We start from the raw sequence: 25,237 nt of genomic DNA on the forward strand, positions 1-25,237 counted from the left end.
TGCTCGGAATAGTGAACGAGTTGGACATTGTAAGCATACTTTATTTGTCTTAGCTAACCGGTATTTTCAATTGTGATTGTTGGGAAAATGGTTATGTTTGTACAGTGGTGCATGTATTCCAACGTTGAGTTTGTGAAAAATCAATCAAGGAGTTTTGTCTACCCAGAGAAAACTAATGTTCAAAAAGTCGTGTTGCTCAACTCTAGAATGAAATATTTACTTATTAACAGCATTTTTGTAGAACAAATCAACAACAAATGTTTCCAAACGTATTTCTGCGGTATTATTTCTTGTAAGCATTTTATTTTCATGTATTCAGATCTTTCTTTCCAAGCATTGATTTTATTTTTCTTGGGACTGACAAAAGGAGTTTCTTAATTCTGGGATGGTCTGCTATCAAAACATAGGACATGATTTTTATTTTAAGGTAAAGATACGGCTTTATCTTGAACCTCATCATATATTTTTCATATTTTCAATTTAATCGTAATGATAAATAGTGGCGGAACATTTTGTATTTAGATTAGCCAAACCACAACCCACAAGCTGTGGATTAATGCCAAAAACTTGGACAAGCTTCGACTCATCACCGACTGTTAACCCTTCCATAACAGTACTTCCGATAACATCATCATCGTCATCCCATGATAACATTTTGATTAATTAACCTACTTTCGGTCGAACCATGTAGGTTCCGGGCACATGTTCTGACAAACTGACATGGTTGGAGATGATTCGAAACATACTTTACAGCAGCCTTTCATTTTGCTCTATTCGTTGATGAATGTGCAGAGCTGATGGCCGAATAAATGATTTTAATTGTTTCAATTAAACTTTTTTAAACATTCGTGATGAATGGGTTGTGGTAGATGGCTTTGTTGAGCAGTTACCATGATAATTAAAAATCTTAATGGACGAGATGTTAGCATGAATACTTCATCGATTCTGATTGAGCTACACATTTTAACAAATCAACTGACGATTTCTAAGGAGCAGGTACATTTAATGTTTTATAAACTTTAACAATAGTTGAGTTTATCACTGTGACAACATTTGAACTTGTCCTCTTCTTTGGGTTCATTATGTGATTTTTCGATCTTATCTCTTATATCTTATAGTGTCGAGCTATGTACCTTATCCCGCTAACCCAATATCCTTTCTATGACAACTGTAAAGATGCAGAGGTATACTCGGTCTCTAGTGACAATGGTTGTCTACCCGTAAGGATGACCGTATGGACGTGGCCGGCGCTGTTATTGACTTTTCATATTTGAACTCTCGATTTGTGCACATTCAGAATGGTAAACTAATCCCAAGCCCCATTCAATAAATCTCTATGCAACTTCGATTGTTCTTGTCAATCACGCAGTACCAACTACGAATTTTAAGTCATCTATTCTCAAACTGAATGTCTTAGAGTATCGAGCATTTCTACGTATGCTGTAAACAGGCGCTAGTTCTGTGTTCCTGCTCGGATACTAGCTACGATGTCATGGATGTTGATATCAAAAAGTGAAAAAAACGCCATCGAACCAGATAATATTTTCCCGAAATGATGCAATGAAAACAGAAGAAAATCACTTCATAAATCCAATAAAGATAAAATTTCCGACCTTCTGTAGCCCGTTAAACATAAGGTAAGGTAAGAGAGTGAACACAATCGAAGCCACACATCCAGCCAATGAACGGGACAACCTTCGGCAAGTGCTGTTGATCGCAGTTTTTCGGCAAAGTACGTAATAAACAACACAGCTTTTATACGTTGTCATCTGATGCTGATACCCCGGGGAGAACCATCTAACTAACGTGCCAGAGTGGATATAAAATTTTCGATTTTTAAGACTTCTCAAAAGTGGCTGTTGGCCTGCTTTCTGAATGGCGGTAGCAGCATACAAAATTTCATACCTCAAAATAGCAGCTACCATGGAAGCAGAACTTTTCGCTCACCGACATAAATTCAGACAAACAACCTCGCCACCATCAGCGCGCCATCATCATCATCGTTATGTTCACGATGCCCTCGAGAAAGCGAATATTTGTCAGTTTTAGCTGACGGCATCCTTTCCACAGTCGAAATGTGGCACACGTTTGGAAGATTGCAGCAGTGAGTTGTTTGCGGCATTCGCGGGGCTCCTCAAACCGAATTATTTAAAAAAATCTGCATCAAATTTGTACTCATTAATTGGTTTCAATAACAAAACAAAAAAATCTCAAGGTCCGTTTTAAAGTTAAGGTGTACGGTATGAGTTCAATGCAGCTAAGGAAAACAGTACTAGTACTAGTATAACAGCTAGAATTTTAACTCAATTCAAACAAATGTTGAAAATGACACTCCAAAAAATATAGAAATCGATTGAGATTTGAAAAATTTACGACTATTTGTTAGTTTTGGACATGACTTTCAAATTGCCTGAACTCTATATAACTCTATATAACTCTATATAACTCTCGTACAAAATTTGGGGGGTGAAAACCATCCAAACGTATTTTGTCCATACCTCTGTGAATGCACATTCAAAAGTAACTCTCTCTGGCTCATTGAAATGGCAATAAGTTGATTACCTTCGTAGGTATTTAAAAAAAGATTTTTTTCAGGGCAAATGTATCATTACCAAAAACAGCTAAATTGATTATGACACATGTGGTTGTACGATTCAGTCAATAAATTTCAAATATTTGTATCATTAACATGTATGAAGATCACGATTAATTTAAAAAAATCCCTGCAAAATTCTTTGCACTAATAATAGCAAAACCGTTTCTAAAGTGAAGTGTTTTAAGCATAGTTCTTTGAATGGCATAATCCTATCGATGGATCAAAATATCGTTTTTGCTCCACACCGCTCATTAAATTCTAGCTCACATTCTGAGTGTCATATCATTTATTTTCAAACAGGTTCCAAAAAATAAAAATCTTTCAAAACGCATGTAAAACATTCCGAATATGCGTGTTATTGTCCAATGTTTAAGGCAAAAAGAAAATCTTTTTGATTTTCGAGCTAACAAAAAATACACACAACTTCAAAGGGTACCCCATCTTGGATATTAGAGGGTTAAGGTAGATCTCATTCCTCTTCTGAACAATGAATACTACTGCATCTAGCGCAAAAGATTGCACACACAAATCATGGCTACAATGTTTCACTGCATAAATCCAGTGATGCCCGAAGAGCAGCTTAAATACCGTAGCCAAAGATTTTCAATTCGGATGAACATCAATACTTGTTTTTAATTATGAATCGTGGTTTACGGCCAACCAGCCGAGTGGAAGTTTAACAACTACCGAAAAGCTAAACATTACATATAATTTGCAATTGGATTAGATGGACAAATTGATGTGAAGATTTGCGAAAAAGTTACACGTCTTCTCAGTGAGAATTGAACTCACGACTCCCCGATCTCTAGTTGGGGCGCGTTACCACTACGCCATGAGAGGACTCATGAACACAGAAGTTAACCTGAATTCGATTTCAGCTCAATAATCACGTGGTCCTTTTTCGCAAAGTGCACCTCTTTCAGAAGAATTAGATGCCCATCCAAACACAACGCTTTCTATATATATCCAATGCCTAGCCCGAGAGCGCATTGTTTTTTTAGGTATAGGAATAGCACACTACACTAGCCAGCAACTGCGCAAGGAAAGGGAGTATACCTTGTTTTAATCATAAACAATAATACTTGAAGCATGAATATCGCTATTTCCAGCCACGTCCATCTTTACCATAACTTGGGATAGGGGAAGGATATGTTGATGTAGCACTTACTTAATGAGAGGCCACCAACTCAGCACAACGGAGTTAGAGGATGGCAGAGGTAAATGATCTGGATTCGTCTGAAAAGCTAGCGATAGACCTTGAGCATTTGTTGTTTAACTCTTTTAAAAGTGATCTTTTGAATGCCGGCAATCAAAAGATAAAACAATGGTTTATTCATTGCATAAATAGTATATCGCGTAATGCATGTCGATTGTGTGGTATTTGTTTTTGCTCAATAGCCAGTAAATAAAAAGCAAAACCGATCCCTTCAGGCTCATCGAGTTAAAAGAAAACATGAAAATAGAAAGCCGCTATTCAAAAAATAAAAATCCGCCAAAACGGTAGTCTAGGATAGTCGGAAAAAACGCGTTTAGATTAAAAACCCGAGAACAACACAGGCTGTTTTTCTCCTAATAATAATACAAATAACAAAATCAACCGGTTGAAAAAAAAAACAACCGCGCCCATTGGAAGCCGCGTTCCACCAAACAAAAATATCAAACTCCAAAACTAACGCAAATACAAGAAACGACCACAACGCGAAAAAAAAAGATTCGGAAGGCGTACAAAAAAGTTTATAGAGAAAAACATGTAGCGTTGGGATTTGAATGAAAATTTTAGCAGGAATTCGATACTTATCCTAATGAAATAAACTCACCGGATTGATTTTTAGAAATTATAGGTTGCCCGTAACCTCCGGACGATTCCTCACAAAGCTTGAAGCAACCAAAAACTATCTGATTCGCAGTACCGAGAACACAAGTCAATGAAAACAAACAAACATCGTTCATAAACTTTGGCCAATTCAAGCCAGCAATATTCGCTATCCACTCAGCGACAGAACCCTCGACCTCTGACCGATCTCTAACTGAACACCTAGGTACGCTACCATCCGGGCGGCAACTCCAGCCGAATCATCAGCGGAATCGCAGAAAAAAATCAAAATAAACACCTGCCAAAAATGAAAACACTTGCACTCACGGTCACTGCCTACTACGATCTCCATTGAGCGCGTCATAAGAAATGGTACACCATCATGTGGGTTTTTTTGCTAAAAATATTTTCGCTCGAAAATGATTGTAACAATCGATCAATCAAATTTTATTTCCTTAAGAAAGGCCAGGTTCAAAGCCCGAAACGTCGGAGTTAAAAAAAACGAAACTTTTTGATTTATTTGTAAGACTGAAAAGTCGGTAATTCAAAAAAGATTCATATGTTAAAATGATAACTATAGAACATCCATTATTATATTGTTCTATGAAACTCAAAATCAACGCGCATGCAGTATAATGACGCATTACCAATAGAAGACTTCGAAGTTCAATTTTATTTGTTTCAGCTATGTGGCACATTCTTCAATATTTAACCGCTTAAAAAAAGTATAGCTCCTACTATGGATACGATAATCTTATCTCTACCTTTACCGGTTACAGCGGCTCAAATTAAAAGATCTAAGGCACAACGTACTAGAACAAATTGAAATACTGACAAAATTCCGGATTAACTATGATTTGAACTAGTTTATGTTAACCATGAAATCGGAAGAACATGTTATGATTCATTGCTTCATAAGAGCTAAACTGCCCATAACTGCATATTTGTAACATTCGACAAAAGTAGGCATTGAATAAATGGGATACCAAGTTTGTGTTTTACTGCAGTATGGGAGGTATCTAAAATTTCAAAAAATCATTAAGAATTCAAAAGAGCTTATTTGAGGCTGAAATTTTGTACAACTCATACCGCATGTTGGGTGAATAGACAGAAAATAATTCTGATAGAAATTTCGTTGCTACTACATTATGAGGCTCATGTATAATCTCAATGTTAGTGTTATGCGGTTACATTTGCCAGTGTGACAAAACAACTTGGTATTTTTTTCGAATTTTCTAGAACAAACTCACAGATTTTAGTAAGTTGATCGAAAGTATTTATCATTTGATGACTCTCCCCGGTATTAACTCCAATTTGTCAAAAATTTCGAATGTGACTGTTATGCAGTTATGGGCAGTAAACAGTCACTACAGATTTCTCACAGTACTCACAAGTAAAAGATTCAAAGTCAAATTAAAAAAGTTCACTAAAAGACTGCTTCGGGAAGCCCAAGCAAGCCAGTTTGTTTTTTTCGTGGCGCCGGTGTCTAAGACAGAAAGGTAATTTTAAACTTTTTGACGGTAGTAAGAACTATAAGTGTTATGTCTTGTCTCCCGTCGCGTTTCGTGAATTTGCTTTATTTTCATGAGATAAAATTTGGCTCGAACTTTTTCCCCGCTCATACGAACATTTACCCCACTATGGGCCAAAGAATAGCTACGTTTTTAATGTTTTAATAAACGTCTCCTACTTGAATAACATTTGAACCACCATGACATTTGTAACATATGTTTTGAATTGAGCTATAAATCTCCAAAAGAAACTCGTTCCCCACTTGACCTTCACCACATTTCACTCTATTTTATCAAGATCAACTATTATTGAACATATTAATAAACATTAATCGAATGCTATGTTAATCAATATGAAATTAATCTTTTTAAACATATGTCTCCAAAAGGTCGAAACTAAAAATTTGGTTTATCTGTTATTCCAAAAATCCGCACAAGGGAAAAAAAACTATACATACCAACTTTGAACCAATTTTTGAAGGTGCATTTCTTCTGAAACTGAAAATGAAAACTCGTCTAAATATACTAGTTTCTTTTGAATTCATGGACAAGCACCATCAAAAGAGCAAAGCTTCAAAACAAGCCCTACGTACCTTGTTTAAAATTGCCCAGACATTATTTAGCCATAGAAACCGACTTTGAAAAAAAAAAACTGATAAAAACGGTTTGGAGAACACCGTGGCATCAGGAGCATCAGCAGCAGCAGTAACAATAATCCAGGCGAGAAGTGACACTTGGATTGGACCAACTTTCCTTCACATGTAGGTGAATGTTTCCATCCAAACGCACGCTCGTATGTGGGACAAGTTTACGATATCTGCAAAAGGGGGCACGCTTATACTTTAAGACGGAGTTGAAAGAACACGGGCTCCGGGGGATCATAATGTAGCATGATAAATGGAGGTGTGCAGAACGAGAAGTATGGGTGGGAGAGCCTTCCATTGTGTGAGTGAATGTTGTTTTTGAACAGTCGTTTCGAAAAGAAAAAAAAAGTGGAACATTGTATTTTCACCTGTGAAATGTACGGTGTGTAACACTTTCCTGCTATCATCGCCTAGAGCATTGCACAACCTGAGCTATGGTTGTCCTTGTACTGGGCTGCTCGTCGGGAGCATTATTTATGACCTCTTTCTAGCATGACATAATTCACGAATCAGCAACCAGACCGGGTGCCCTGTCTGGTTCACTGTCAGACTGATTTCGTAATGCGGTCATTATTTGAATTTCTGTTGCACCGAAAGGCTTTATCTTCATATAATTTTGATTTTCCACAAAATTTTAAAGGTTTTAAAAAGTTTCCAATGCTCCTGAGAAGACGCTTATTATGTTTTTAAAAATAAGCATTCCTTAAAAAGTCTTCCTAAACTTGTAATAAAAAGCTTTCCATGCTTTTGGAACGATGCTGTTTAAGCTTTTGTAAGAAAGCTGTTTAAGCTTTTGCAAGAAAGCTTTCCAAGCTTTTGAAAGAAAGTTTTTCAAGCTATTCAGAAGAAACTTTCTGAGTTTTTGAGAAAAAGCTTCTGAGAAGGCTATTTCCAAGCTGTTCAAGCTTCTTGGATAAAGCTGCCCAAACTTCTAGTGATCCTGAGAAGACATTTTCAAGCTTTGAGAAAAAGCTTGTAAGGCTTACCGAGCTTCCAAAAGAAAGCTTTCCGAGCTTCTGAGAAGCAGCTTTTAATTTCTGAAAGAAAGTTTTTCAAACATCTAAGAGAAAGCATTCCAAAATTCTGAGAAGAAATTTTCAAGTTGTGAGCGAAATGTTTCCAAGTTGCCGAAAGGAAAAGTTCCAAGCTTCCGAGGGAAAGCTTCCCCAGTTTATTTTCAAACTTCTGAGAGAAAGCTTTCTAAGCCTCTAAAATGAAGCTTCCCAGGATTCTGAGAAGAAATTTCAAAACTTTGTGGAAAGCTTGCCAGGCTTGGAGAAAAAGCTTACCCGTTTTCCGGGAAGAAGCTTATCAATACTCTGAGCGATTCAAACTTCTGAGAGGAAGCTTTCCTAACTTCTGAAAGGATGTTTTGTAATTTAGTTCATTTTGGTTGGATCACTTTTCTCGTGAACCAATTTTTTCAACCAGTTGTTTCAAAACCTAGACTTCCAGAAAGACAGAATTGCCTCAAAGTGAACTGCCCACGATTTTTTTCTGCTAGGTAATGCTCTGTGATGGATTAGATGAGCTTCCGAGCAGAGAAAGAGAGCAAACATCAATCGTATCTCGTTCTGTATTTGATGCAAGCCAATCCTGTGAACACGACTGCGAGATAATAAAATGTATGCAAATGGAATGAAAATGAAGTTCTGATAAAAAGGCATCAGCTTTGTGTCTATTTGCGTTTGCCTTTATGGCTCAGCAATAGATGCATAACTTAGTTGGTTGTTTGACTGCTTCCGACCCGAGGCAGTTAAATAAAACATCAGTTCAAATTTTATTCTACTTCTTTCTTTGTTCTTGTCTGCATGTGTCAGTATTTAAATAGTTTTTGTGTAACAACACATTAAATCTATTTTTAGCGTTGTACACAAATAGTGATCTTGTGCAGAGTGTGCAGCTGTGTATAATCCTCCAGCTAGCGCAATTAGTTGAAAAATTGAAAGAGGCCAGCATTGCATAATTTGTGTGAAGATATTTCATCTGTATGTTAATTTGTCCAACAAGGGGATCAATCATGAACTACCTAGAAAACAATTTCCAAAACAACTTCTCAAAAAACAAAAATGGTTTGGAGCATTAACAGCTCAAAACTCAAATAAAAATGCAACTTTGAGACCTACTTATTCAATTGAAATGAAATTTTGGAAGATCTCCAACTACCGGACACCTAAACCGAAAAATTGATAATGCCAAATTTATTGGTTTCATACAATCTTATCCATAACAAATGCTATCATTTTTGTAGCATACAAAAATCAATTTAAAAATAACACAAACAATTGTGAGAATATATTTAACCCCTCTACCGGCAGCCTAATTTTTTTACTTAAAAATATATTCAAATCGCGATAATCTGGATACGGAGGTATTCCAAATTTATCTTGGGGGACCGACACGTTAACCGTAACCTACGTAAATTTCTCAGGCTACAGAATTTTTATCGTATTTGGATATTCACGCATCGGAGCAGTATATTAATGAGATTACGTTATGAAAAAATGAAGCAATTTGGTGCAGTCGTCTTTGAGTAATGTGCATTTAGGTTTCTAGTACCACGTTGACAAAGATCTTGAAAACTTCAAAAAACATCATATCGTAATTTTTAAATATCTTCAGGAATTTCCAACCGATTTGTATGACATTTTCAGAGTAGCTCCTTATTACTTGGCTATGCATAGTCCTTTTTTTGATAATTTAATCAAAAAGAAAATGGCCATCAAAGACATTTTATGTGTCGGTCCCTCAAGCAACATCGGAATATCTTCAAAACCAGATGACTAATGGTTAATATCTACACGGATTCCTTAACTAGAACAGATATTTGAAAACTTGTGAAAAAATGGTGCAAAAATATTGAAAAACAAAAAAAGTTATCACGATTTCAATATTTTTTCCTGTAAAAAATGAAGCTGCTGGTAGACGGGTTGAGTACCAAATTTAACAATCCTAGAAGACGGTCTTATACCGGACACAATTTTAGTTTTGAATTCTCCAAAGTTGTATTTCATTCAATGATTTTCCGCCAGCACTTTTTTATCAAATTGAAGCATTTGGAACATTTAGGTACTTGCGTCATTTGAGTTGGACTGAGTCAGCAAAATTTCTATCCAAAAACATATTTTTCTCCATAGAAAGAAAAATATTGTTGCACAAGTTCATTTTTCTTTCATGTTTGATATCATGATCGACAAAATTTATGAAGATTTGAATATGCGAAAATTACAAGTATATCAGATTACTAATCAAGCTGTCCGAAACTGGAGGCAGCTTTTTATGGGGGCGTTTATTCTTTTTTCATTAAATAATATTTCTTTATGAAAAACTCTCATATCTATCATGTAGAACACATCAATCAAATTTCCAATTATCTTCACGTAAAAACCCCTCTCTCACAATTCATATTCAGTGCTCCAAGCAAAATGTTCTCGATCTGTAAACGCTTCCTGTAGAGATATCCCGAATACATATTAATCACTCCGCAAGAATCGCAAATTCATGAGCACATATCGCTGTAAATCACATTCAACTGTCATATGACAAACACGGTTCACATTCCATCGGGTAATTCAATAAATATTTCCCTTCGCCACCGTTATATCGCCGCAAGACAGGAGCCATTCACGACCATCATCATTGGTCCCCGTGGGATGCTACTTCATCCGAATCATTCTCTCTTGTTTGCCCTGGCGCTGCACTAAGGGGTGTTTGCGCAATCTTACTGTCTAAAAATATTGCGGAAAATTTTTCTCGTTATGTATGTTCAGTTAGTAGCAAAACACGTATCGAGCGATATTTCGATAAACCATGGATGACTTGCACTCTTAAAACGAATCTTCGATACCGTAAACAGAAGTTATATCAATGTTATGAAATATATCGTGTTCTGTGTGATATCGTGAGTTTTATTTCTCAATTTTGATATATGAGTTATTAAAATGCAAAAGACATCTGACATCATGTACATCATGGATTGAGGAACATTTACAGCAACTGTTGTTAATAAATAACGTCCCACCAACTAAAAGAATTTTTGAACATGAATTGACAAAAAACGAAGTCTCTATGTTGATATCGTAGTTATGTTCAAAACACTTCGATATGCCATTTTAAAACAAGTAAGGAGATCCTTTCGATGTTATAAATCGAACCATTTAATTGTAACATTATCTCATGTACGAGGGACTAAACATATTTAAACTCCAGTTATTACTTTATTACTATTTTCAAAATATTTTTTAGCATGTCTTTTCATATTTAATTCAACGCAATTCATACATGATAATATTTTGGCTGTCTTCATATCAAGAAGCTGAAAAACGTTGTAAAAAGACAAGTTCCTAAAATAAACACATTGAAAACATACGCAAATGGTTCAGACGTCTCTTAAAAAATCTCAAACTAAAAAAACGACAACTGAACGAAAAAGGAAGTAGCAAATCCAACATAGGCTATAAACTTTATATTATGAGCTTCATAGCCTGATGATTTCTGACGTATGCATACTTGGAACTTCCAAGTATGGCACCGCGCACAAATTACGCAACGCTTGAAAGGGGAAGGAGTAAGCTCAACCGTTACAACTCATACAAAATTTGACGGTAGTCTAAAATTTCCAATTTAAGCATTACGTAATAAATGGACGCTGCCTAAGCGTGCGTCAGAAATTATCAGGTAATGTAGAGTAAAGTGGGGCAAAAGTTCGAGTGGGGTAAGAGTTTCTTTTTAAGATTTCTAGCTCAATTCAAAATAAATCTAATAAATGTCATTGTGGCTCGAATGCTATTCAAGTAAGAGACTTTTACTCCAAATATCATAAAAATCGATTGAGATTTGGAAAAGTTATGGCTATTTGTTGTTTTTCGACGTGAATATTGTAATTTTTGGTCAAACTTTCGTTGCATGAAATCAATTGAAGATAAAATCTTTTTCAATATTTTATGTAAGGGCGTTTCTAGGCCTATCATAAGGTTGCTTTGAGGTGTATTAGATTTTGCATAAATGCTTGAAAACAATTTTTGGCCCATAGTGGGGCAAAAGTTCGAATCAGCGGGGCAAAAGTTCGACCCATGTATAAAATCACGGAAAAATTTGCAAATTGCCTAATATCCACATATATTTTTCAAATTTAGTTATAGTTGTCTGATCGTGTGAAAACTGTCACCAAAATTTTACATTTACACTTAGTTTTGCGAAAAACTGCTATTTTTAAGTATATTACAATTAACCCGGTTTTGGGCAATTTTTTGATGAAAATTTAGCGTGTATTTTTCGGCAAACTGAAGTTTACGGCTGGTGTAAAGTATGCCTGTCATAAAAGGATCGATATTTTGGGTTTTAGCCAGCGAACTTTTGCCCCATACTAGATTCGAACTCTTGCCCCACCGGTGGGGCAAAAGTTCGAATAAGACAATCAATTTTGAAACTGTTATAACTCAAAATGGGTAAATATTTTGACACAAGTTTGTTCAGCAAAATTATAGCCAATATGTTCAAGGTTCACTGTATGGTTTTTGTTTTGTTTTAACTGCTCTTGTTTTCCTGGAAACTTTGATTATACCACTAAGGTCGAACTTTTGCCCCACCTTACTCTAACAGTATTGATAAATATCTAAAGTTTTGCAAGATTGAATTGCCAATAGCACGTTTTGCAGAAGAATTTAACCAAGTTCAAAAGGCAATTGTAGAGTTTCCTTCATTTTTTTTTGTATTATAAAGCAGTATGCGATCTAATTGTATTATTTATTTATATATTATATCTATATCAGTCAAGAAACTGGAAACCTCTAGAGTTTTAAGAATTGTTTGTGGATCTTAGAAAACTAAACGACAGCCAACTAAGCGATTTGAAATATTGCTCCATATTTCATGATATTTCGATATTTTGCATGCGATATGCAGCGGTCTTTATATTGAATATTGAGTAGTGCGTGATCTTTCGATTCGGTTGCATGTTAGAAACAAGACTAATTGTGTTCGGCTTGCGTTATTCGAGTGCGGGAAAAAAATGGACAGTAGTGCGTGGTCTTTTTAATTGGCTGCATGTTCCGGTGGGACGAGCGACGGAATCAAGACCCATCGTGTTCGGTTCGTATTGTTCATCCGAGGATGAACTACTGGTGAGATCGTTTAATGCTTATGATAATTCATTTTTATCGTTGCAAAGCTACTTTTATGTTATTATCAAACTAGCTTTGAATGGTTCATCACTACAAGTGTCGACTTTTTCGTGTTTTATTTAAATTGAATATACCCTTACGTTATAGTCATTGCTAAAAATAACCTTTGACCTTTGAATAGTTTGACATTATGAATGTCGACGCTGGACTATTTTTTTGCAACGTAAAGTTTTTTTTTTATTTTTACACATACTTTGGCATACTTTGTTACGTACAATTTTAAAATACACAAACCTTTCTGTTCTCGTCATTACTAAAAATAACCTTTCAATAGTTCGATATTGTGAATGTCGACTTTTTTATGATTTCTTTCAATATATTTTCACTGCGATACAAAAATGCAAAACTAGTTTTAAGTAAAGGTCGTATTTTTCCTGCTTAACCATGGATCGCATCATCGACCAAAGCTGACTCCAAGATCTTTTTCCTCCCTCACTTACCACACCTGTCCCGTGATGGTTGTGGAGATGCAGAGGTATTCTCGGTCTCTAGAAGCAACAATTATTACACAATAACGTTCCTTCCCCTTCCTAACTGACTTTAAGGACTTGGCCGGCGCCGTTATTGATCAATAAAATGAGAGCTGTTAAAATTGCTCTTCGAGAATATGCGAAAAATCCCATCCCTTATTTATTTGGATTGAAGTGCAATTCTTACCAGTTCGGATCAATCACAATCATTGACATGTACAATAGTGTGGGACAAAATTTAGATTCTCGCTCCAGTTCACTTTTTGGATTTCATTTGGGTCCCATAACAACTGTGCAAAATTTCAGCTCGATCGGTAAAACTATATTTACGCGCCAGCCCTTCAACATTTGTATGGGATTTACTATGGGAAAACTTACTTTTGCAAAGAAAAATTGCCAAAAGGTCGCCCATTGTCCTCTATAAAAATTCTGAACGCAGACCTCGATAGGTACTTCTACGATGAAGAATATTGCCGAAGACCGCGAAACAATCCGACACTTGTGAAAAAAGTTATTCAATGAAAACCTATTTGCAAGTCGACGTTGATTAATACGTAAAGGAATAAAAATAATAACAAAATTGGGCAGAATTTACAAATAGTATTTGTTTAATAACTTTTTTCACGAGCATCGGATTGCTTTGCGGTCTTCGACAAAATTGTACATCGTAGAAATCGGAGATCTATGTTCTGTATTTTTAAAGAGGTCAATGCGCAACCTCTGGCGATTTTTCTTTGCAAAAGTAAGTTTTCTTATAGTAAATTCCATACAAACTTTGAACGGCTGGCGCGTAAATATAGTTTCACCAATCGAGCTGAAATTTTGCACAGTTGTTATGGGCCCTAAATGAAATCCAAAAAGTGGACTGGAGCGAGAATCTAAATTTTTCATATCACCGTGTCCCAGGCTAATGTACAATCATTGACATGTACAGTCAGTCTATGCTATGCTATTAATTTTCGATACACTCTCCATGGCGTTTGGATAGTTGCAACTTTTTAGTTATTTATAATTTTTACCCGGGATTATTTCAAAATCTGAATGATAGTTAATAATGACTTTTGGCCTGCCCGATTCTCCAAACACCCCTTAGTGCGCTGCTCATTCCCCTGCTATGAATATTCAACGAATCTATTAGAAAGCACAATAAATCATACTATTTTTCCGTCTTTCTCCTTTGCTTCCAGAATATATACGGTGGCTCGTTTGTCGATCCCACCGGGAGCTGCCCAACTATCATCCAGACGACACCCTCCGAACAGAACTAAGCCAAACCAAACCAAACGGAATGTAGCTACGGTGGAACCCCGTTCCGCGCGTTCCGGATGTTGTTGATGCAGGCCAAGTGAACCAGAAGCCGAAAACAACCTCCTGTACGGGGCACCGACGACGGTTGCTCGGTTTCCCTCGTCGTTCCTAGTGGGGGAGGAAGCAATGATGGAAGCACAGTGAGTCACAGTGGTCGTTGCCCGGAGTGAAATGAAGAGCACTAATTTCGAACAGTGGCAAACCCGCGCGGTGTGTCCGAAACCGTTGTTCACGAAAACAAAAATGTCCAAGAATTATCACTCACCATTCATAAGATATAGAATTTAAGCATCTTCTCCGTGAATTTGAAAATATTTCAACGAGGGAATAGAAAGAATACTAAATTGGGTGCCCAATTCTTGGAGCTTTTTTTTCTCGAAAACGGCATCAGACATACCGCGACCAAAAAGCAGCGAAGAAAAATACCACGACTTTTGCCGGTCGTTGGGGTTGGCAGCTGCAGGAAAAGGTTTTCTGCTCCAGTAGAAGAAAAAAAACAAGTTCTACCATGAAACCAGCATTAGAAGTGAAGAACGACGAAATGCCAACAGGCGAGGGATTCAGTCGGGTTTGTTAGTTTTTGCCATTTAGGTGGCTCCCTGCGGGGAGGAAAATCGTCGTCCTCGTCGTCGTCGTCAGCATTGATGTTCTTGGTTGGGATCACCGGCAGGTCTAAGGGGTGGAAAAACGGGGGCAACTTTTTGGACTGCATAAACAAAATAAATAGCAATGTCCTAATTGGGGGGTTTTTCTTAAGAATACAACTGCAAAGGTCACTTGTTATACATACCGATCGAACATGGTAATTATCATTGGTTCCAATGCAGTCTCTTAGGGCATTCACTCCAACTTTCTCAGGAATGAAAATGGTGTGGATTTCATATTCTAATTATTAATATCAGTTATATAATATTAATATTTTAATTATTGTTAATAATAATATGCACGTCCACATACGAAACCATGGATGGTCGTTTGGCAAAATCTTTATATCCAAAACAAGGATAATTTCATGGTTTTTCATTTCGATTTACAAAAGCATCAAGAGAACAAAAAAAAGGCCGAATTCGGTCGGAGTATTCCGCAACCGGTTCCGCTAGGGTGCGATGAGGACATTTTCGGACCATCATAAAGTTCCATCATGCGACGGCTCAAAACACACGATTTTTTAATCCCGATTTAAATGGACTCCATGCTAAACACCTAGCATTACGACCCTACTGGAACAGAGCCTGTTTCCCAGCTCAGTGTTGCACTTCCACAGTTATTAACAGGGAGCTTTGCCGTTTGGCTATTTTAGCCTATATAAATCGTTTGGAAAGTATGAAATACTTTTTGCCTGGAGCAATTGGTGTTCCGCGAAGCCTTGACAGGTTCTCCGCGATAACTTTGCAAATTTGCACCAACGCCTTTAGATATTTCATTTTAGCTCTAAATAAGGATTTCAATTATACCAAATCAAGCCATACCTAGAATTTTCAAAAGTACGAACAGGGTGCTTTAAACTAAATCTTATGTTGTTTTCAACGTAATGGCAGTTTTTACGAGTTCCATACACATGATATCAAATTCAATTATAATTGAACATTCATTTTAACGAAAACGTTCAAGATTTGGGCTTAGATTTTGTAAATAAATGATTAAAAATATACTGGCTGGTAAATTTTCCCCAAATATTTTGTATGATACAGTGTAAGGTGCAAAATTAGGGTTTTTGAATTTATGTTGACGAAATTCAATTTTCCTTGAAGGAATATTTTGAAACTTTCTGGGTAAGATAGTTTTTTTTACGGGTTCTTATTCTTGCCTAATCTGAAAAAATATTTGAAAAACATGCAACTTTGACTACAATCAAAAATATGATCCGTGATACCAGTGTTTGATCCGAAGAGGCCGATCGAACCATATTCAGTGAGTGTAACAGTTTGTGAATCGTAACAGTTCGTGGCACACCGCAATCGGAGAGTCCTGTGAATGTAAACATTCACTCTCTCGTTTGGTACATGGCGCACGAGCGTTCAAGAGCAGCAACTCTCACAGACTGCAACAGTATCGAGCCACTCGGGTGATTTATGTTCTGAATTAAAATAGTAATTACTTTTATATTTTCAGGTAATGCAGCTTTTAACAACCTAATTATAATCTATTGGATCATCAAATACCCCTTTGGTTGTAAGAAAAGCACAGAAAATGGAAAATATTCGCCTCTGTTTCTTGATCAGAATGAGAGTCTGTCGGCGAATGTTAGAAGTGTTGAGATCGGCAGTGATCGGCACCAAACAGTGGGTGGTGTGTGTCTGTCTTGTTTTCGTTCATGACTTGTTATCTTTCACGAACGACAAATGGTTTTGGATTGTTTTTACTAAACGAATATTCAAATCTGGAAACTTTGCTAGTAAATGATGTTAATTTACTTCGTTATTGTTAAGCTTCATAAACTAGATGATAAATTATGTTTTAACATTTTTTTTATGAAAAAATGGTCAAAACCGTTTTTTTTCTGTTTCTACTAAAGTTTCAAACAGCGCCATCCACGTCAGTATAAGTGTCTTCGGAAGAAATGTCAAAAATGGATCAATGAACAACTTTACAAATGAAAGTTTTTTGCTAGGACGCTCCTATCAAGAGATAAAACTTATATAGATCAGTTTTAACTTATCTAGATCAACTCCGAAGGAGTCAAAATATAGTACAAAATATTTCAAAATACTTTGTTGAAGACAACAAACCTCTAGGACGAATATCCAGAGCAGGGATGGGAAATGTACTGTAGCAAACAATTACCACCTCGACATTCACATTTATCTACACGACCATCAAAATTCAAAGCAAACCATGACCGTTCAAAACAAAAAAATGTCACGGTTCTTCAAAACTGTAATCTTCTTCTTCCCAAAGTTTTTCAAACCCGAATGCGAAATGACTCGAGCACAGTGGTGACACGATTTTTGCGGTTTTCGGGGTTTTGGATTTTTGCTCGATAAAGGCAGCATGAAATTGAACTGGTTTATATGTATCGCAACGGAATGATTGTGCTCTTGCTGTTAGAGCTAATAGATTTCAAGTAGTTGAAAACACAAGCGAAATATTAGCGATTGAATGATTTAACATTTTTTTCAATCATTCACCTCGGAATGGCTGCCTGAAAACGATCATAGTGGACAGACAAAAACATTCAAGCAGTGTGTGAGCCGTTGGCAGCGCAACGCCTGATGGCATTGATGCTGCTGGGTGCTTTGTGTTTTGGTTGAATGGCAGAATCGTCGAACTGTGGTGAATAGGGAGATATTCAAAACTGAAAATGCAATAGATGGCTCTTTTTCAGTGGTAACAAAAACGAAATCCTGAAGCAAATAAAGCTCCATGGAACATGAACTAAACACAAAAAAATATGTATTTACATCACGCTCGAGTTTCCAAATTGCTTGTAATTCACGTTTTTCATAATTTTCCATATGATTTGACAGTTCTCGACTACCATTCTTCCAAGCGCTTGTGTTGGAAGTTTGATAAATCTGAGAATCCAGCGTAGCGCGATCAGTTAGTGGAATACAAACATCAGTGTCGCTGCTCGGCGGCTAGTGAGAGAAACTGAATGTTCGAAAGGTTGTTGTCTGTGCTTTTTGCCGCTGGCGCCAACTGTTAGTGGTTATGAACGAAATAAACAGTCGTTACCCTATTGTGGTCACAGTTCCCAAGCCTGATCCAGAGTACTACAGGTTTTGGCCATAGAAAACAGCGATCTGCCCCAGTGTGCGATATATGTCTTATAACATCTGAGGATTTGATAAAATAATATCAGAGCAACTCATTATGTTATAATATTGTTTCTTCTATCTGGTCGGGGACTCCTCTAAGGATTCTTCCAGAAATATGTTTACAGGGATTTATGCAGAAATATCTACAAGGCTTCCTCTAAGTTACAGTTCGACGATTTCATCAAGGATCACTCCAGATATTTCTCCAGATATTTTTCAAGAATTTCCTCTGAGTGTCTTCTCGAGATTCTTCTAGGAATTATTACTGAGATTTCCTCCGAAATTGCACTAGTAATTCTCCTGGAGAAATTAATCTAGGGATTCTACAAGAAATAACTTCATGAATTCCTATAAGAACTCCTCAACTCCTCTTTATTAATTCTCTCAGGCATGCGTCACTACATGAATTATTCTAATGATTTTTCAGGTAATCTTCCAGGGATATTCCTTAAAATTTCTCCAGAGATTCGTTCTGGGCCTCCAAAAACTCCTCCGGGAAATTCTCGGAGATTTCTACTAGAAATTTCCACATTCGCTCGAAATCATGGGAATCAGAGATTTCATCAACATGAATAACAATTCATCCAGAATTTTTATTCTTCAGAGATTCCTCTAGGAACTCCTTTCGCAAATATTTTTTTTTTGAAAACCCTAGATAAGTTTCTGAAGAGATTCCTGGAGCAATACTTGGAGAAACCTTTTTTTTTAAGACACCCACACGTAAATGCTTTTGATTACGTAGTCTTTATTTGTTCAACTGTTTTATAATGAAGAATTCTGAAAAAAAATCCTGAAGAATCATTAGTATCCCACGAAGAATCACTGTTGAAATTTTGCTGGTGGAATTTGTAGAGAAAACCCTGGAAAACCCTGGAAATCCCCTGTAGGAATTTTTCTGGAGAAATCCTTGGAATTCTAATAGAAATCTCTGGAGGATTCCATGAAGAGATTTTCCAAAAGGAATTAATGTAGAGCATTTACTGGAGGAGAGATCGGAGAGATTTTCCTAAAATAATCCACAAAGTAATTCTTAAGATCATTACTGATGAAATTTATGCAGGAATTCATAGGAGAATTTCTGAAGGAATTTCAAGAAGAACTCTTGGAGGAATCACTGAAGGATTTTTATGGAGGCCCAGCACGAGTCCCGGGAGAAATTCCTGGGGAATCCCTGGAGGATTATCTGAAGAAATCATTGAAATAACTCTGGTAGAAATTCTTGAGGAATTTGTGACATGTGCATTAATTTCTGGTTGAATCTCTGTAGCGATCCAGGGAAAGATCCCGGAAGAAATCTCCGGAATAGTTCCTGAAAGAATTTTGAGAGGACTACTTTTGGGTATCTTTATATTATTCCGTGGAGGAATCTTTGAAGGAAATTCTGAAAAAATCACTAGAGAAATGTATTGAGTAATCCTTGAAGAAATGGTCCTAGTGTAACTCCTAAAGAAAACCTTGAAGATATGAATACCACTTATTGAACTTTGACATACTCTAATAATGCAAGAATCCTTGATTTTCAAGAGGATCTCTGAGGCGCCGGCCACAAATAACGTTACGCTGAAGGAGGAGAGGGGGGTAGGCTCAAGCGTTACGACTCATAAAAGAAATTTAAATTTTTCATGCAAATAGCGTAATGGACGGGGAGGAGAGAGAAAAAAATCCCAATTTTAGCGTTATGAAGTAAATGGACGCTGCCTGAAAGAATACCGGAAAAAATCGCTTAAAAACCCCCAGAGTAATTTCGGATCTTTCCTGAAAGAATTCCTGAAACATATCTTGGGGGATTTCTGGGAGAAATTCCTGGAAGAATCCCAGTAAAAATTTTACTGGAGGAATCTATGAAGGAATCACTAAAGACATTTATGGCAAAATCTTTAAGGCAATCCCTGTAAATATTTTTTGCGGGAATCCTTGAACGAATCCCTGGAGAAACTACTGGAGGAATTGCTAAGAGATTCCTGTATCATGGCGAACAAAAGTTCTTTCTGGGGGAATCTCTGAAAAAATCGAAAAATCCCTTGTGAAGAAATTGCTATAAAGATTATTGTAGAGATTATCCCTGAAGCAATTTTCGAAATAATTCCTGCAGAACTCTTTGAAAGAGTCTCTGGAGATATTTAGAGAGGAATTATTGACGATATCTCAGGAGGTTTTTCTAAAATAACGTCTGGTGCCCTATTCGAACAGGTTTCAAAATTGCGATTGGTGCCAAAAGTTATGATTTACCAGCAATAAACTGTCGTTTTACTTATCAGAAACGTGAATTATGACAAATGAATCCGATTCCTTATATTACTTTTTTTTTCTAATTTTGTAATAACGGAAATGGAATTCGAGTATGATATTCACGAAACGCGACGCGAGACAAGACATAACACTTATAGTTCTTACTATCGTCAAAAAGTTTTAAAAATTACCTTTCTGTCGACCGGTTTCGGGCGCGATGTAGCCCATCTACGGGACAATGTCCGACTGACTGCATTTCGTACGTTGCTCGTACACGTCCGAAGAGAAATGCTACTGGTGCTTCGTGTCTACCAAATCGAATAGGCACGATGTAATGGGGGGATCGTCTTCATTCATCAGCGGTCCTTGATTGTTGCTGATAAACATGGATTCCCATGCGTTTAAGTGTGAAGCTTTCCTAATGCTTTTGATGAGCTTCGCACTTTCCCAAAGGATTTAATGATTTGTATTTACCGCATGAGCTGCTACACTGGATTCGTTTGATTTACCGCCCGTTACGGCATTTTTATGTTCTCTCAGGCGGTGTTTGACTTTCCGACGGGTTTGACCAATGTAAACAGCTGGGCAATCCTTACAAGGTATCTGATATATTCCAGATTGTTCGTCCGGTGGAATCTTGTCCTTAAGGTTGCACAGTAAGTCGCGTAGGGTCTTATGGCTTTTGTGTACAACTTGTAGGCCTTGTCGATTTAGTGTGTTTTTAATAGAATTGGTTACTTTCGGAAGGAAAGGCAGACTGACTCTTCTAACTTGTTCGGTATCCGATTGTAGTGTAGTTATGTTTCTTAGGTGTCTTTTGCGTTTGTGTTTTCGGAGAATTTTGTTAACAAATGTTCTGTCATACCCGTTTATCTCGGCTGCCACGTGGATTTGGTTTTCTTCTTTATCGAATTCGTCTTGTTTCATTGGAATGTTGTAGAGCCGGTGTGCCATTGAGTGAAAAGCGGCCTGCTTTTGGGCGCCGAAGTGGTTGGAATCGGAAGTGATATAGCGATCAGTGGACGTAGGTTTGCGATAAATACCAAATTTTATTGTATCATCTTCTTTCCTGCTGATTGTCAGATCGAGGAAAGGCAATTTGCCCTCAACCTCTTTTTCTACCGTGAAGTTAATCGAACTGTGTTGGGAATTTAACATTCTCAGGGTCTGGTCTAAATATCGTTCTTTCACTGGGGCAAAAATGTCGTCTACGTACCGCCACCAGACTCTGGGAAACAATATATCCTTCTGAGCATCAACCTCCAAGTCACTCATGAAGACGTCTGCTAGTAAAGGCGATAGCTTGCTGCCCATGCTCAATCCGAAAGTTTGCCTGTAAACCTTTCCTCTAAATGTGAAAAAGTTTTGCTTCATACACACCTGAGCAACGGAAAGATACGCGTCGATGTGGTTTGGTGGAGCTCGACTGCGTTCCAAATGACGACGGAGACTTAGTAGAGCTTCGGTGACAGGTACGCTTGGGAATAGTGCGGCGACGTCAAACGAAACTAAAATCTCACCTCTTCTTAGCTTGAACTCTTTTAATTTTTCCACTAAGTCAACCGAATTTTTCACGCTTTTTCCATGCTTTACAGGGTATTTTTTCATTTCATTGACTAGCCAAGCTGCCAATTTTTCCGTGGGCGTTCGAATGTTAGACGAAATTGGACGCATTGCAATGGGATCTTTGTGGATCTTCGGCAAACAGTACAAAGATGCAACCATTGGATTCGGCACATGAAGCTTTCTTTCAAGCTTCTCTTCGCCCATCAGATGGGCCACTTTTTGCCGCGTATTGTTCTTACGTTAGCACAAATCACACAAATTGATAGTCGAGTATGATAACTTTATATTTGAGAGTCTCATAAAGCCTAAGCTGTAAACACACAACTTTTCAGCTAGACCAAATTGAGGGGCATGTGTTTGAACCCCACCGGTCGAGGATCTTTCCGGGTTGGGAATTCTCTCGACTTCTCAGGCATGAAGTATCTCCGAGCTTGCCAAACGATATAGGCAAGAACAATCAAACGGAAAAATCTCTCCGTTAATAACTGTAGAAGTGCTCATAAGAACACTCAGCTGAGGCGGAACCGGTTCCAGAATACTCCGACAAAATGTGGCCAAATCTTGATGTTGGTCCACTTGATGCTTTTTTAGATTGGAATGAAAAACCATGAAATTTGATCCGTCGTTATGTGCATGTGTATGAGCTACTGAATATGACATACGTCAGTTCCTTCTGAAACATGTTCCAGGTTCCATTGTGCCCTTATGCCCAGAATGACCATACTCCAGGGTTCTGTTCTAGAGTTCTATATAATTCATATAAAGCAAAAAGAACAAAAATTAATTTTTAAGAGCATTTCAAAGTCATGGGTCATTTTTGACTCTTAATGCATAATATATAAATTTTTCCTTATGCATTAGGAAGGTTAATGCAATATATGAGGTAGTTCATTGCAGAATAGACTGGCCCTTAAACAAAAAAGTTGTAAAACTCAACGGGGCACCCCCTAGATATGAGCCTTAGGGTAAGAAAAACGTTCTCTCAAAATTTCAACTCAATTGGTTGCTCCACCAGCTGGCGCATTCGATTTGAAGTGTGTATGGGCTATTCGTCTCAAATATATTGAAAATTGATCCTATGTCACTGTTTCGTTCCGTATACTAATTGTTCGCGTTCAAATAAGCCCAGAATGACAAATACACTAGTTGATACCCTAATGAACATAATTGCAGAAGGTTGTATCTGGATTTAATCTCATTTTCATTACTCTTTCAGTTGTTGAAAGTTAGGCTTAGATCAGCACTCCCGTACAGTCACTTATATGCATGCGACATGTGCCTCGGCTCGCCCAGCGTCATAGGTGGCTATGATGCGCTTAGTGGCTACCTCCAAGCTATGTTGAAGAAATACAAGCAGTATTGCATGATATACTTCAGATGGTTAAAACACCAACTTTATTAATTTTAATCATAGTATAATTTTCTACAATATTCTTCGCTATTACATCAAGTAGTGTTTTTGACACTCTAGGTCCAATTGAATGCGATCATCAATTTTCTTGAACCAAACAGTAGATGATGTGCTGTTGCTCATATGTTTGAGCTGAAAATCCCATATTAACTTCAATTCAAATGCGCCAGCTCATGGAACGACCAAATGAGCTGAATTTTTCAGGAAGGCTTCCTCTGATCCCAAGAAATAATCCTGGGGGGTGCCCCATGGAATCATACAACTTTATTTTTCTCCCATACTGAGCTGGGCCAGTCTATTGCAGAAGCTCTGAAAAAACTACCAGGATTATTGTTTGAACAATAGTAAGGATATCTCTACAAAAAAAAAAAAACAAAGTATAAATTTTAAAAATAAAGCTCAAAACAGACTGGAAGAATATAAGGCATTATCCCTTAAATAATTCCGAAAACAATTCTAGGAATTTCCTCGATGTCGTTGAAAAGGAAATATCAAAAAAATTGGAGATGTTACTGGAAGTGTTATTAGTTGCATTATTTGAGGAAACTTCCTTGACGATTTTTCAAATTACAGTACAAGGAAATAAAGTGATTGTGTTTTATGTCAACTTCTTCTTCTTCTTCTTCTTCTTCTTCTTGGCATTAACGTCCTCGCTGGGACAGAGCCTGCTTCTCAACTTAGAGTTCTTATGAGCACTTCCACAGTTATTAACTGAGAGCTTTCTTTGCCAAAGTTGCCATTTTCGCATTCGTATATCGTGTGGCAGGTACGATTATACTCTATTCCCAGGATAGTCAAGAAAATTTCCATTACGAAAAGATCATGGACCGACCGGGAATCGAACCCAGACACCTTCTGCATGGCTTGCTTTGTAGTTGTTACTTTGACATGATTTTTATAGAAGTAGCTCAAAAAATTCTTTGCAAAAAAAAATATGAAGAAAAGAAACTAATGTGGTTTAAGGATTTCATTCTTGAATTTTTGTCTTAGATAGATTATCTCATGAAAACATCTGTTCGCGCCCGTCGCGGACTTCTTTCGGACACTCGATTACAAACTCGCGCAATTGCAACGGAAAGACTTTATTAAACGCGAACACCAAAAGAACTAATTTATTGCGATCGTAACGAAATGAACGAGGAGATGTTTCCTCCGCGACGGTTTATTTGATAACTAATTTACTTCTCCTGATCTCTGCATTTCTACCCTAACATATATCTCTATGTACTACACTTTATATAAACACACAATCTCACAATCACAAAATAGGGAACGATCACTAGCTAATAACCAGAGCGCACCGGCAGAGAAATCTTCACACTAGGGATGCCCAGGTAAAAAATATGATTCGATGATTCTTCTTCTCGCTCTAACAACATCTTATCGTATTTTATCCAAAATCCATTTTGTAAAACAAGATTTCGTACATAGGGTAACGTATATAACTCGGACATGCATATAATTAGGACAGGCTGATCGTTCTATGCTCATTTCCATTGAGATGGTGAGGAATATATGTATGGGAAATCATGCATTGCATTATCAATACACTATGCTACTTATTAATGATGACCATTTTCATACCAATTCTAAATTGGCTTCAAAAATATCAAAATTGTAAATTGTACCAACAGAAAATCTGTGAAACCTACGACTGCAAGAGGATGGACATTTCATGAGCATACATTAAATGCAATAATAGCACTCAGAATAGGCATTCATAAAAAGTTTAAAAGTAGTATTACGATA

General features: G+C 37.1%; 1 protein-coding gene across 2 annotated transcripts in view; it reads left to right on the forward strand.

The window, feature by feature from the left end:
• The window catches only part of LOC5580322, a 198,779-nt gene that overhangs the window by 54,707 nt on the left and 118,835 nt on the right, over positions 1 to 25,237 (forward strand). For both annotated transcript variants that reach the window (XM_021846526.1, XM_021846528.1), the window contains exon 2: positions 14,404 to 14,664. The gene's annotated coding sequence lies outside the window, so the exon portion shown is untranslated. The remainder of the gene's footprint in view (positions 1 to 14,403; positions 14,665 to 25,237) is intronic.

This window comes from Aedes aegypti, chromosome 2 (genome assembly GCF_002204515.2).
Source record: "Aedes aegypti strain LVP_AGWG chromosome 2, AaegL5.0 Primary Assembly, whole genome shotgun sequence".
NCBI lineage: Eukaryota > Metazoa > Arthropoda > Insecta > Diptera > Culicidae > Aedes > Aedes aegypti.